Source organism: Nomascus leucogenys, chromosome 22a (assembly GCF_006542625.1).
Source record: "Nomascus leucogenys isolate Asia chromosome 22a, Asia_NLE_v1, whole genome shotgun sequence".
In the NCBI taxonomy this organism is placed as follows: Eukaryota; Metazoa; Chordata; class Mammalia; order Primates; family Hylobatidae; genus Nomascus; species Nomascus leucogenys.
This window is the reverse complement of record NC_044402.1, coordinates 86,783,412-86,796,385: the sequence shown is the minus strand read 5'-3', so window position 1 is coordinate 86,796,385 and position 12,974 is coordinate 86,783,412. Positions and strand designations below refer to the sequence as shown.

General features: G+C 34.1%; 1 pseudogene; it reads right to left on the bottom strand.

Annotated features, from left to right (window-relative positions):
* Positions 1 to 6,608: 6,608 nt before the first annotated feature.
* LOC100582864 lies at positions 6,609 to 7,188 on the bottom strand (annotated as a pseudogene).
* Between the last annotated feature and the right edge of the window lie 5,786 nt (positions 7,189 to 12,974).

Genomic DNA, 12,974 nt, shown 5'->3' with positions numbered 1-12,974 from the left:
TTGGTCTCCAAGTCACAGGAAATAATGAGAAATGTTAGACTTAACTTTCAAAGCCTTTGTCATCTCCAGAAGGCTGGGTTTAGGGTAGGCTTTTCTATCAAATTATAACTTCCTGGAGATTATGATCAGCTCATCTTTAGTTACATATCTGGATGATCTGAGTTGTGAACAGGTACATTTTGTGTACACGGTCAATTTGTAGGCCAGCACAATTTATCTTTGAATTATGAGCATTTAACTTCATTCAGGGTAGAAATCTATGTATTTCATGAGGACGAGGCAAAATCTTAAATATGAAAGAAGGGAATAAACCTTTTTAAGCAGAACATAGACCATATCTACCATGTGTTACGAAGTCTAAGAATGGGAACTGCAAAAGAAAAGTTGAAAGAATGATAAACCACACAGTGATACGTATTTAAGCAAAGGCAGTAGAAGAAAGTGTGAAGTAGATTTATACGTATATAGGTGATGTGGGAAAATAAACAAAAACAATGTTAGTTATATACTGAAGTTATTAATAGTAAAGTTAACTGGAGCCTAAGGTGAGAGAAAGTGCACGTTCCTGTACCATGAAATAGAGACAAGGATAATGTTTTGCTGTTATATGTGCTTCATCAAGCTCAAAGTGAAAATGCCATTACTTTCTTTGAACTTGCCTGTCGTGTTTTATCTAGTGATAAATTACACAATATTACATTCATAAACAGCATATGAACTGTGGGGAGCCTCTTTTCTCTAGTTATTTGGCAAGATAAACAACTCTACAAGCTCTAAAATAAATGTTGTTTCTTTTAATTCCATGGTTTTAATTGTTGAATTGTAATCACAAGGTAGAGATGATATATTTGTTTAATTAAGAAAGTCTGATGTTGTGAGAAAATAAGAAAATGTATAGCAGTGGCATACAAGTCAATACCAAAGGCTAAGTTTTTCATGACTGAATTGTCTTTGCACATAAAATTAAAAGCCATTCATTAATCACTTCTTATTTAAGGGAAATAGTTTAAGACACTTTGTATGTTTTATAAAGTTATAGTTTACATGGTATCCATCTGAACCCCTAATAAATTTGACTTTCCAGTAATGTTTGGTTGTATAATTTGTCAACAGCTTAATTTTTATTTTTCAGCTTTGAATCCATTTTAGTATTTGGTATTATCTGAATGTTTATATTCCCCCAAAACTCATATCTTAAAATCCTCATCCTCAAGGTGATGTATCAGGAGGCGGGGGCTTTAGGAGGTGATTAGGTAATAGAGCCAGAACTCTTATGAGTGGGACTAGTGCCCTTATAAAAGAGGCTTGAGAGAGACTCCCTCACTCTTTGCACTATGTGTACTTAGTGTGAGAGGACAGCTGTCAGTGAGGAATTGGGCCCTTGCCAGACATCAAATCTGCTAGCCCCTTGATCTTAAACTTCCCAACATTCAAAACACTGAGAAATAAATTTTTGCTGTTTATAAGCTACTCAGTTTATGGCATTTTGTTATAGTAGCCCAAATGGACGAAAATCGTATTTGAATTTAAATAAATTCAATTAAAGAACAAACAAGAAATCATGAACATAGGAGTGAGAACCAATTGTTACCATTTGATAGAAAGACAAGAGAACTGAAATGGGAGTCAAATTATGTAAATTCTGGTTCCAGACTGACACTCATTATGTGACCTCTATCTCCCTGGATCCCAATATCCTTCCATTATAAATTAAAACATACAGATTAGAAGATTCCTAGGACAAAACTGGGTGGTCCTTTAACAAATGAACTTCTTCTTCCTGGTCATACAGCCTCTTTGCATTTAGAGGTGTCCATGTGACTGAATTATGGCCAAAAAAATCTGGTATAAGTAACATACACCACTTTCAGTCCTGGCCCTTAAAAATTCCCACAGGTAAATATATCTTCCTTCCTCTATTTGCTGAACCGAGAAGACTATAAAGCTGTGGGTCACAAAGCAGCTTTTGCTGACATGGATAGATATTGCCTAAGTAAAAGAAATTTTTATTGTATTGAGCCACTGAAAATTTGAGATTATTAGAGCAATTACCCTGTGTCATCATTCTGATGGACAAGTATTCTTCTGGTTTTAAATTCTGTAACTCACCAAAAATCTTTGAGTGAGATAAAAAATGTAGAAAAAATTGTCAGAATTGGTGTCCTTGCCTCAAATCTTGTTCCTCTCTAATTTATTCTCCTTTGCAGTAATTGGAACACTCTGAAAGAAAGTGACCAGTAGAATACAATGGAAGAGATGGGATGTGATTTTTAAGGTTAGATCATAAAAGACATTAAAATCCCTGCCTTGATCTCTTAGATTACTTGCTCTGGAGAAAACCAGCCACCAGTTCATGAGGACATTCGAACAGTTCCTGGAGAGGCCCAAGTGGAGAGGAACCAACTTCCCAGCACCAACTTTCTAGTCATGTAGCCATGTGATGAGTGGATCCTACCACCCCAGTCAAGCTTTCATAATTGCAGATCTCATCAATATCTGACCACAACCTCATGAGAGACCCTAAGCTGCTGTGTGTCAGAATTCCTGACTCACAGAAGCTACAATATTTAATTAATAATCTTTGGGGATTGTTTAAGTTTTATTTTGAGGAAATTCAAACATACACAAAATAGATTTATGTATGACCCTTTATATACCCATTGGTTAGTTTGAACAATTGTTAATATTTTGCTGTTTTTTCCTACATAAATACATGCAATTATCACATTTAACAAAATTAACAATAGTTCTTTACTATCAACAAACTCCAAATACCAAGTTTCACATGTTGTATTTGATTTACATTTCTTGAGTCTTTCTTATTCTCTAAAATTTTCCCCATTCCCTTTTTTGCCTTTGATCAATTAAAGGCACCAGGTTATATGTCAGAACAGTGCTTCTTAATTTTAATATTTGAAATATGAATTATTCAGGGATTTTATTAAAATGTAGATTATTCTTCAGTAGGTTTGGGAAAGGCCGTGACATTGTATGTTTCCAACAAACTCCCAGATGACACCTATTTTAATAGTCTGAGGACCACACTTTGGATAAAGTGTTTTATAACCCACTCCAGATGTAATGAATCAGAATCTACGTTTTCCCAGGATTCCTAGTTGATTCATATGCACATCAAAATTTGAGAAGCATTGCTATCAAATGAGAAAGCAGGACTATATATAGTAAGGAAATGATAATCATTTCTACCTTTTCTTAGTCCCTTAAGAGAAGGGTGTGATTTGCCTTTTGTTTATAGTCAGCTTCTGTTCTGATTGGTCAATCTGCTTTTTTAATTGCCTGAAACCCATGTCATACTGGTTAAGTATTTTGAATACTTTTGTTATTATATATATATAGTTATATATAAATATAATTTTAATAGATTGCCAGATAGACATTTACAAGTTACTGAAACTCATAATGAACACATTTTTTTCTTGTTGGCAGCTGGTTTTATTATATCTGCTTTTTTTCTAAATACAAATAGACTAATATGTGTTAGTATTAAATCATCATCAGATAATTAATAAGCATCTCATGGTTTACACAATTATCTGCTAATACGTGCTATAATTCCCTTTCATCAGCCAGTGCTTATAGATAGGCTTTAATTTCCTCAAAACATTAGAAGAGAATGTCAACTAATGATGAGAAATTTGATTGCATCTCTCTGTGCTCAACACTCATGCAAGTACTGAGTGTTCAGAATTCTGAGTGTTCAGAATTTTTAAATATCAGAAATAAAGACAAAACGTATCATGGAATACAATAGTGATATTTGTTGAAAAATAGAGCAATTTTTGACATTATAAAAAGAACCAGGTAAATCTTAAGACACCTTGATATTAACAGCAAAGAGAGAATCTTAAGTCTTGTGGATTATTTAAGACAGATATATTGTTATTTTAAAGCAGAGAATATTTAAACACTAAATTCAAATATATTTGTCTTATTTATATTGTTTGAATTTCTTTATTATAGGTATTTTTCTTTCCTTTTTAGAGAAATTCTTTTTAAAAATAGTATTTTTTCCTGATTTTACATGCTATTACATTTACATATGTCTGTAACCAGCATGTGCTGTTTGTGTGTCTGTGTGTTTTAAAACTTTATTTAGATGATATCATACTTGTAGGCATCATTATGAGACATGTATTTTCCTTATTTAATATTATGTTTCTGAGAAATCTCCACATTATTCCATACTCAGGAATCATATACACGCTCTACATTAAAGGAGAAAGGTCTGAAAAAGCGTAATGTACCATTTTCAACAACCAACTTGACTGTTTTAGTCCGAAAGAGAAAATTTCAAATATTAAATTTTAGACATTAGGTAAGATGTCAATTAGGGAAGGTTGGGGGACACATTAGAAAGCATTCAAGTAAACTTACTCCTTAGGCAGGCTTTGGGGTCTCCTTGATGTGACATTATTAAATTGGGGTGAAAATATACTTATAACAAAGATGTTTTACCTAAGAGTGTGACTTAGGTTAATACACTTTATCATGTTTTATACTGTATATTTCTTGCCCACTCTTCTATTTTTCATTTTTTGTTGTGTTAAAACTTTAATTTACTATTTATTGTGCTTACAAAATATATCTATTCCTAAATCCCAGGGAATGTATTTTGATCAGTACAGGGAACAATACTGTGACATGTTTATGGATTAATATCATGGAATAATAAATATTTACTAGATGAAATACACAAAACAGTTGAATAGATTTTGCTCAATCTTTCTTACAATATCACCAAGAGACCAGTTGAAAAATAACAGCACTGAAGTATTTTTTTTTTAGAAAATTTATAATAATAGAAAACAGAACTTTAAGATGAAGTTGCCAGCACAGTCTTATGGCATCATCCCTAGGCACTGTCAGTAAGATTGAAATTTTTGATCTCCATTATTATTTTCGACATAGTACCTTCACAGACAGAGCACAGGTAAATAATGTTCTGTAATGAATTCAGTTCATAGTGCCAGTATCTTGAAAAGCACTGTGCAGTGCTTCCTATCATATGTCAACAGGTGATTACTAGTCTCAGCTCTTCTCATTTTGCTCTGCAAACTCTGGTGTTTATCTTAATCTTTTCTCTTTTTCCTTACCAACATATCTTTTTTTTTATCATTCAGGCAATTTTGCCTAGGTATCTTCTTTGGGGATTACAATTTCTTTTGTATATCCTGGGATCTCTTCTAATAACTAGTGGAAAGGAATTAGGGACTTCAACATTGTTGATTTGTGTGTGTGCTAGTCCAATCTAGCAGCAGTTTTTTATATTCCTAATAAACACATGAAGAAATTCAGCTTTCCCAGTTGCATGATCACTTTCCAGATTATTGACTCGAAGTAATCAATAGCTGGTAAATGAGTTAACTGAGAAAGAAACATCATACTGCTTTTTATTTTTGAGGAGGAGGGAACCATTAAAAATCAATTTAAAGTTTTTCTAAATACAACAGAAAAAATCCTACCAACCGTTAAGAAAAGCAAAGTGGAATTCAAATTTGTCTGATAGACATAATTATCTTTTATAGCATGAGCATCATGTAAAGTTTATCTTTATGCTGCAAGGATTAAAAATTTAATTATAAAACAAAATCTTAATTTCTCTGTAAATGACCCATTTTTAAACTTATGAGTTTATTGTGACAGTGTAATAAGGATACCTTTAAATTATTGTATTTGTTTTACCTTGGAAGTGGGACAAAATTTTCCCTGTACTCCATTCAGGCTACCCTTGGGCAAAACTGTAGTTCGTCTCCCCAAAATCTTGTTTTTCTTTTATCTCCTCTTGTTTTTATTTTGTGGTATAGATCCCCCTCAGGAACCTAAAGTTTCATATTTTCTGTTTCTTTATCCCTTCTTTAAAACCTGATCTCAAGAAAACATCTTATTGATTCATTCAAAGTAGCATAGACATTTTATTAAACTTTTAAAATTTCCATTTTAACACAAGACAAAGTTCTAATTTTGCTTACACCCATAAATGAAATTCAAATTAGGTATGAGTTGGAGAGGGGGACAAAGTTTGAGGCATATCTCATCTTACCATTGTGCATAATATTGAAAATTATGCAATAAATTATTTTCTATTACATTCGTGCTAGATGTCTGTTGTCAACTCAGTACTATCACCACTGCATTCCAAGGCTGGAAACTGGATTTTCAAGAATGCACTTTCTTGGATGGTTCTGAGTTAAAGGCTCCCAAATTCCACTGAGTCTCCCTTGTCCTCATCCTCAGGCTATTATAATTTTTACATCAGATCAGACTAATGTAACAATTGAGAACGTATATAAAAGATGAAAAGTCATAAGAAAGTTTTTTAAAACATGTAGAAAAATTATAAAAAATAATCTATAAGTGATATCACCCTAATACTCTAAAACTTTGCTAAAGATAAAAAAATTTACTTGGTTTTCCCAAGCCAGAGACATTTTTATAAGGTACCCAAGAAATTAACAGCTACAAAAATAGTGAAAAAATTTTAGATGAGAGTCTAAAACTAAAATCAACTCATTTTCTGGCAGAGTTCTTCCAAAATGTGGAGTCCACAAGAAGGGATGTGTGCCAAAAAGTGTCTGCATAGAGTTGTCTCAGACACCAGCCACTCTCATACTGATAGTCTTTGCCCTTTTGCTCAGGTTGGCATCAGAGGTGCAAGTATATTGGCAGATGCCTGCTCAAGATAGGCCAAGGAACCCTGAGGGATGTTGGCTGGCTTTTTGTGCTGCACATTGATGTCCCCCAGCATCTGCCGTGAATGCCTCAACTATGTCAAGTTCTTCTGGACCAGCATGTCTTTCCACTATAATTCATTCCTTAGTTCTAAGAAATCCTCTTTGATAGCATTATCTGGTTTCTGGACAGATAATTGTAATCTTTTTGAAGAAAAAAACATCCTATCTGTCTTGCAATATCCAGAAACTCCTGGATACGCTGATCAACACCAGTTTGAATTTCTTCCTGATTGGTGCCATTGACATAGTTCTGACTCACCAGAGAAGCAAAGCAAGCCTGAAAATATGACTTCAACTTTTCTATCAAGGTACTGTCATAAGGCCTCAGAGAACCTGGAGCTTCCTGAAGAAGCAAAGTCTAGCTTGGGAGTTCCAGTGGGGGTGGTGGGGGACCCAGTGGCTCCACAGGGAACATACCACCTGGTGGAGCTGCCATATCTTGAATGAGATTTCTTTTAAATAGTCAATGGAGATGTTAACTGGGCAGTTGAATATGAATCTGACATTCCAGAGAGTAGTCCAGAACAAATACAGATTTGAGAGTTATTGACCAAGAGAAGGTATTAAAGCCAGGATTTCCCAGAGATAAGGAAAACACAGAGATGAGATGATTTATGTTCAAATCTGGAGTACTGTCAACAGTTGGAGGTTAAGCCTAGGAGGAAGAGACAGGAAAGAAGTCTGTTGAGGAAGGTAGAAGGAAAGCAGGAAAAAGTTGAGTCATAGAAGCCAAGAAAAGAAAGCATTTCAAGAAGGAGGGAATAATCAATTATTTTAAATGCAGTTTAAATTTCAAATATGGTAGGGACAGAGAAGGGATTTCTGATATTTCATAGCATGGAAATTATAGCAACCTTAACAAGAAGAGTCTTGGAGATGTTATAGATATGAAAGTGGTGGGGACAAGTGCAAGTTAAGAAGAAAATAAAAGAATTTAAAGAGATAAATAGAGCTTAATCAAAACAAAAATGGAACATACGACAACCCAACAACAACAGCAATGAAACAAAAACATCATTTAGCAAATAAAACATCAAAACAACAAAGCCCCAAACTGTCTTTAGATTACCTTTGAGCTATGTTTGAAAAATTTTTTTTGCCAGTTATCTTCCTCAAACTGTAACTTGTATTCCACTCACTCAGCTTTACCTCTACACTGCTCTAGATTCCACTTCCACTGCTCCTGTAAACTCTCTCCACTGTGACTGATGACTGCACAATGAGACTTTATTCTCTGCACTTCTCTAAAGTCCTTGAAATACAGTAATCCCTCCTTACTTATAAGGGATATGTTCCAAGACATTCATTGTATGCCTGAAACCACAAAAAGAAGTGAACCTTATCTATACTATTTTTTATACATCATACCTGTGATAAAGTTTAATTTATAAATTAGACACAATAAGAGATTAACCACAATAACTAATAATAAAATCAAAATATTATAACAGTATACTATAATAAAAGTTATGTGATTATAGTCTCTCTCTCCCCAAATATCTTATTGTGCTATACACACTTATTGTACTGAACTGTGGTTGGCAGTGGGTAACTGAAAATGCAGAAAGCAAAACTGCAGATCAAGGGGAAAATAGTGTACTAATTACAGTCAGGACTCCTCCCTTGTCAGCCATGACCTTCTATTACATTGTTTCTCCTTTTTATCATGTTATTCCATGGGTCATCTCTCTTCTTCCCTCCCACAAGTATGGACAGTTTTTATTTTCCTTCAGCATTTATACTTTCTTCCATACTAATTGTCCTGCTGACTTATGGCTTCAATGATCCTTCAGTATGAGTGATTCATCTCGTTAAATCTCGATTCACGTTCTCTTCCAAGTTCTGTACTTACATCTCCAACTTTCATATCAACCCTTTCACTTGGATAGCCTGTAAGCAGCCTGTTGCAACTCTGCTCTTCCTCCACACTTTTCTTAAGATGAAGAAAGTAAGCTATCATAAAGATTATGTTTTTTGTATAGCTGGAAATTTTTCCAGGGTCAGAATAAATTTTGTAGAAATAGAAACTCCTTTGAAACATTATGTTTCAGAACTTTAATGTTTAAATGGAAAACAGTTGTTAGTAGGAATCTTTTACTCCTGCCAAATGCTGAGAGCTATGTAGCAAGCATGCTTGTATAGAGTCATTAATCAAATATTCAAGAAGACATTAATAATCCAAAAATAAATTATCAGTATGAATTTTAATTAGAGATAATACACTTAATACCAGAGTAGAAATATAGTTTGGAATGTGAACACTGGGCATTTAGGATACAATATTTTCATTGTGTTTTCCTGTAAGAAACCATAATATATACATACGTATATAGCAATTAAAGCAATGATTATGATTGTAACTAATTAATTATATTTACCTCAAGCGCTTAGTTAATGTTACCTGGATAATGATTATGCAAATTATTTTTGTTAATAAGTAGCAGTTTTGAATAAATAAAAACTGTTTTAAGGAGGAAGTGTTATTTAGGAGGCCTTTGAAGCATTCGTAGGAGTTATGTAAGAAGCTACAGGGAAACTGAGTGACCATTGAGGTGAAAACTCAGGATGTCTGCATAAATCTGAGACAAGTTCAATTTCACTGAATATCTATGGCTATGATAAAGGTGAAGATAAACCTGAGAAAATATTGTGAATAGACTTGAATACCTAGCTCTGAAATGTGAACTTCCAGAGATAGTGAACAACCATAACATTGTTTTTTAGTTACCTGGAAAATGAAGGGGCACAAATTTTAGAAAATATAATCTGACAGTGGTGCACAAAATTCATTGGTGGCTGGAGAGGGAGGAGGTGGATAATTGGTTTCCTTGTGGTAGTAGTCTGTATGTGAAGAAGGTACCATGGCATTGTTGTATTCCACATGGTAGAAATGGCTATAATTTGCCCAGACCTGAGCCTCCCAATTCCCATGTGAAGCCTAGAACTGTGGGGCCAATCAGAGACAAATTATTGCTCTTTGTGCATATCTAAATTCTTGTTCATGGCAAACAAACACAGTCATCATTGGTTTCTAGCCTTATACTGTCCAAGCCAGAAAGCTTATCATCCCCATTTAGAATTTTAGATTAGTGAATAAAAATTTTAACTTTCTGGGAAGCTTAGGGTTTTATTTTTTATTTTATTTTTATAAGAACAAGGGCCTTAGGACCGGTTAACTTGTGTTTGATTTCTCTTTCTCATGCATATTATGAAAGTCACAATTCTTGGAGGCCACATTTCCTGGTGCAAGATGAGTGAAAGAATACATAACTCAAGGTTTTTAAGATTGTCAGTGAGATAAATTATGTAAAGAATCTAGCTTATTGACTTGCTTATATGGGTAATCAATAAATAATACTGGCTTTCATCCTCATTATAATTGACCTTTGCAGAACTTGGCATTATTGACAATTTCTTTCTTTGAACTCACCTCCGTCTCTCCTCTTCAATAACATCTACTTTTCTGGTTCTTCTCACACCCCTCTTTCCCTCTGCTTACTTTTTTGTTTCATTAGCATTTCCTTTTCTTATAAATTGACTTTTTCTAGAGTCCTATTCTCTGCCCTTTTTCCTTTGTACTCTTCTTAGGTAATCTCTCTAATAACCACAATTTCAAACACTATATGAAAAAATGATGGTTTCAAGTTTTTAGATTTAATAGAATCTGTCTCATATCAATTTTTCCTATGGCCAGCTAAATGTATACTCCTAGATACTATACAAATATTTAAGGCTCAACATATCATATTAGTTTGTTTCCTTTTTGTCCTAGTCCTAAGCTGCTACAATAAAATATTAAAAACAGGACAGCTTATAAGCACTAATTTCTTTTGTCAGAGTTTTGGAGATTGGGAAATCCAAGATCCAGGTGCCTGCAGATTCAGTGTCTGGTGAGGGCCTGCTTCATGGTTCATAGATGGAGGGCTGTCTTCTCATTGTCCTCACATGTCAGAAGGGGCAGGAAAGTTCCCTGGGTTCTCTTTTATTAGGGCACTAATCTCTTTCGTGAGGGCTCCATCCTCATGACCTAATCACCTCCTAAAAGGCCACACCTCCAAATACCAACACATTGGGAATTAGGTTTTAACATATGAATTTGGGGGGACACAAATACTCTACAGCCACTTTCTTGTGCAATTGCCTCTTAAATTTTCAGCAAATGATGACACTATCAACTGACTTTTTCATGATGGTATCCTAAGAATGTGTCTAGACACTTTCCTCTGTCTTATATTCTGTTATAGATAAATTGTCACCTCCTAAATCGTTTCCAATATGCCTCACTTCTTTCTGAAATGGCCACAGTTCAGGCTTTCTTTGCATAGATTATTATTGTGTCCTTCTGACATGTTCACAAACGATTCCATCTTTTCCTTGTACAAATTATTCCAGAGTCATTTTTCTAAAATACAAATATGATCTCCATATATGTCAGGGTAAAACTCAAAATCCTCACTTGATGTACAAAGCCTCTAGGAGTCAAGACTTGCCTGAGGCTTTGGCCTCATCGGTCTCACTAAACTACTGCATATATCAGAGTGCAACATTAAAACCTTTTTTGCAGAAATCGTTTTCTCTGTTTATCATGTCCTTCCCCATCTTGTCTTTAATCTCTACATGTCTTTTAAACTGTCAGCTGAAAAGTCAATTATTTAACATTCAGCAAATTCTTATTAAACCCCAACTTAATGTGCCAGACACTGTGCTAGCCAGTTCTTTGTGAATAATTTCTAGACACTCAGACACTTCTGATTCTGCTTTGTTCACATATCTATTATCAAATTGAATTGTCAGGATTTGCATATGTATCTGCTTCCTTTACTGATCCGTGTGCTTCCAGAGGGCAGACAATTTGTCTTTATCATCTAGGTGTTATTAACTCTTAACACAGTCATAGATAATCATTAAGCACTGAACAAGTGAACAAATGGTTACTTTAAATAACATTTCTTAGAGAGATTGGAAAAAGTATAATTTGACTTGAGCTTAGTAAAATACAAACATGTTTCCTGACATTCTAAGCCTACTGGGCTAGAAAATGAGTGTTTTAAAATAAATGGAACACCTCAGCATTCTAGTTAATTGGCATGAATAATTTCTGACAGAAGGTTGAATATCAAATAGCTATCTACTTTACCTCTCTTTTATATATATTATATCTATTTTGATAGAAATTAGCAATAAACCAAACAGATGTTTACTCACAGATATCATTGATTTTCATTTGGGTGTGGATAATGAGCACTAAGAAGGCAGGTAGAGTTTCCAGGGAGTAATTGATGTTGATGTTTTGTGCTATCATGTGGATACTTTGAAAAAAGAAGAGACACTAGACTATCATTACATGCCCAATAATTACAAGCAAGGGCCATGTGGATCAATGATTCTTTAATGAAATGCTGTGTAGCAACACACAGTCATTATTTTATTCTTACAAATAAGAAGCAAGAACGAATGATTCTATTGAATTCATGGGCATAAAGGTCTATTTGGATTGTAAACTCCATCTTCTCCTTTTATAAATGAGGGAATTGAAGGCCAAATACATTAATGTACTAATTCCAGGTGACAAAGAAGAGCTAGTGTTAGAGGTCAGACATTGTAACTAAAATTTCTTCCAACTGTATTAAGTTGCAGCAGAAGATGATACCCTGTGAACCATGAGGAATCAAGACTGGCATTATATTAAATTTTTTTTTACCTTTTCCTCCTTTTTTAATTTTAAAATTTATATTTTTAGAGACAGGATCTTGCTGTGTCACCCAGGCTGGGGCTCAGTGGCTCAATCATAGGTCACTGCAGCCTTGAACTCCTGAGCTTAAGTGGTCCTCCCACCTCAACCTCCTGAATAGTTAGGACTACAGGCATTATATTAATTTTAAACACATTAATTTTAAACACATTAATCAGTCATTAATTATTTGCATATATGTATTATTGTTAATATTTCCATGTTGACTGGCTCAGATTTGATATTAATTTTATATCAAATATTTTACAGATTTTATTTTTTCTTTGTTAGCTCTTGAACAGCTTCAAAATATTGGCAGCTTTTCCTTTAACTTTGTGCAGATAACTATGATTTATGGTGTTTAATGCAGTTATTTATCCCAGGCCTCATAGAATACCAGATCTAGACTTCCTGTATTATATTTCTATTGGATTTCCTATACTTCCTGGGAAAATTGTTGGAAGGAGTTAGTGACAGATAGGTCAGATCCT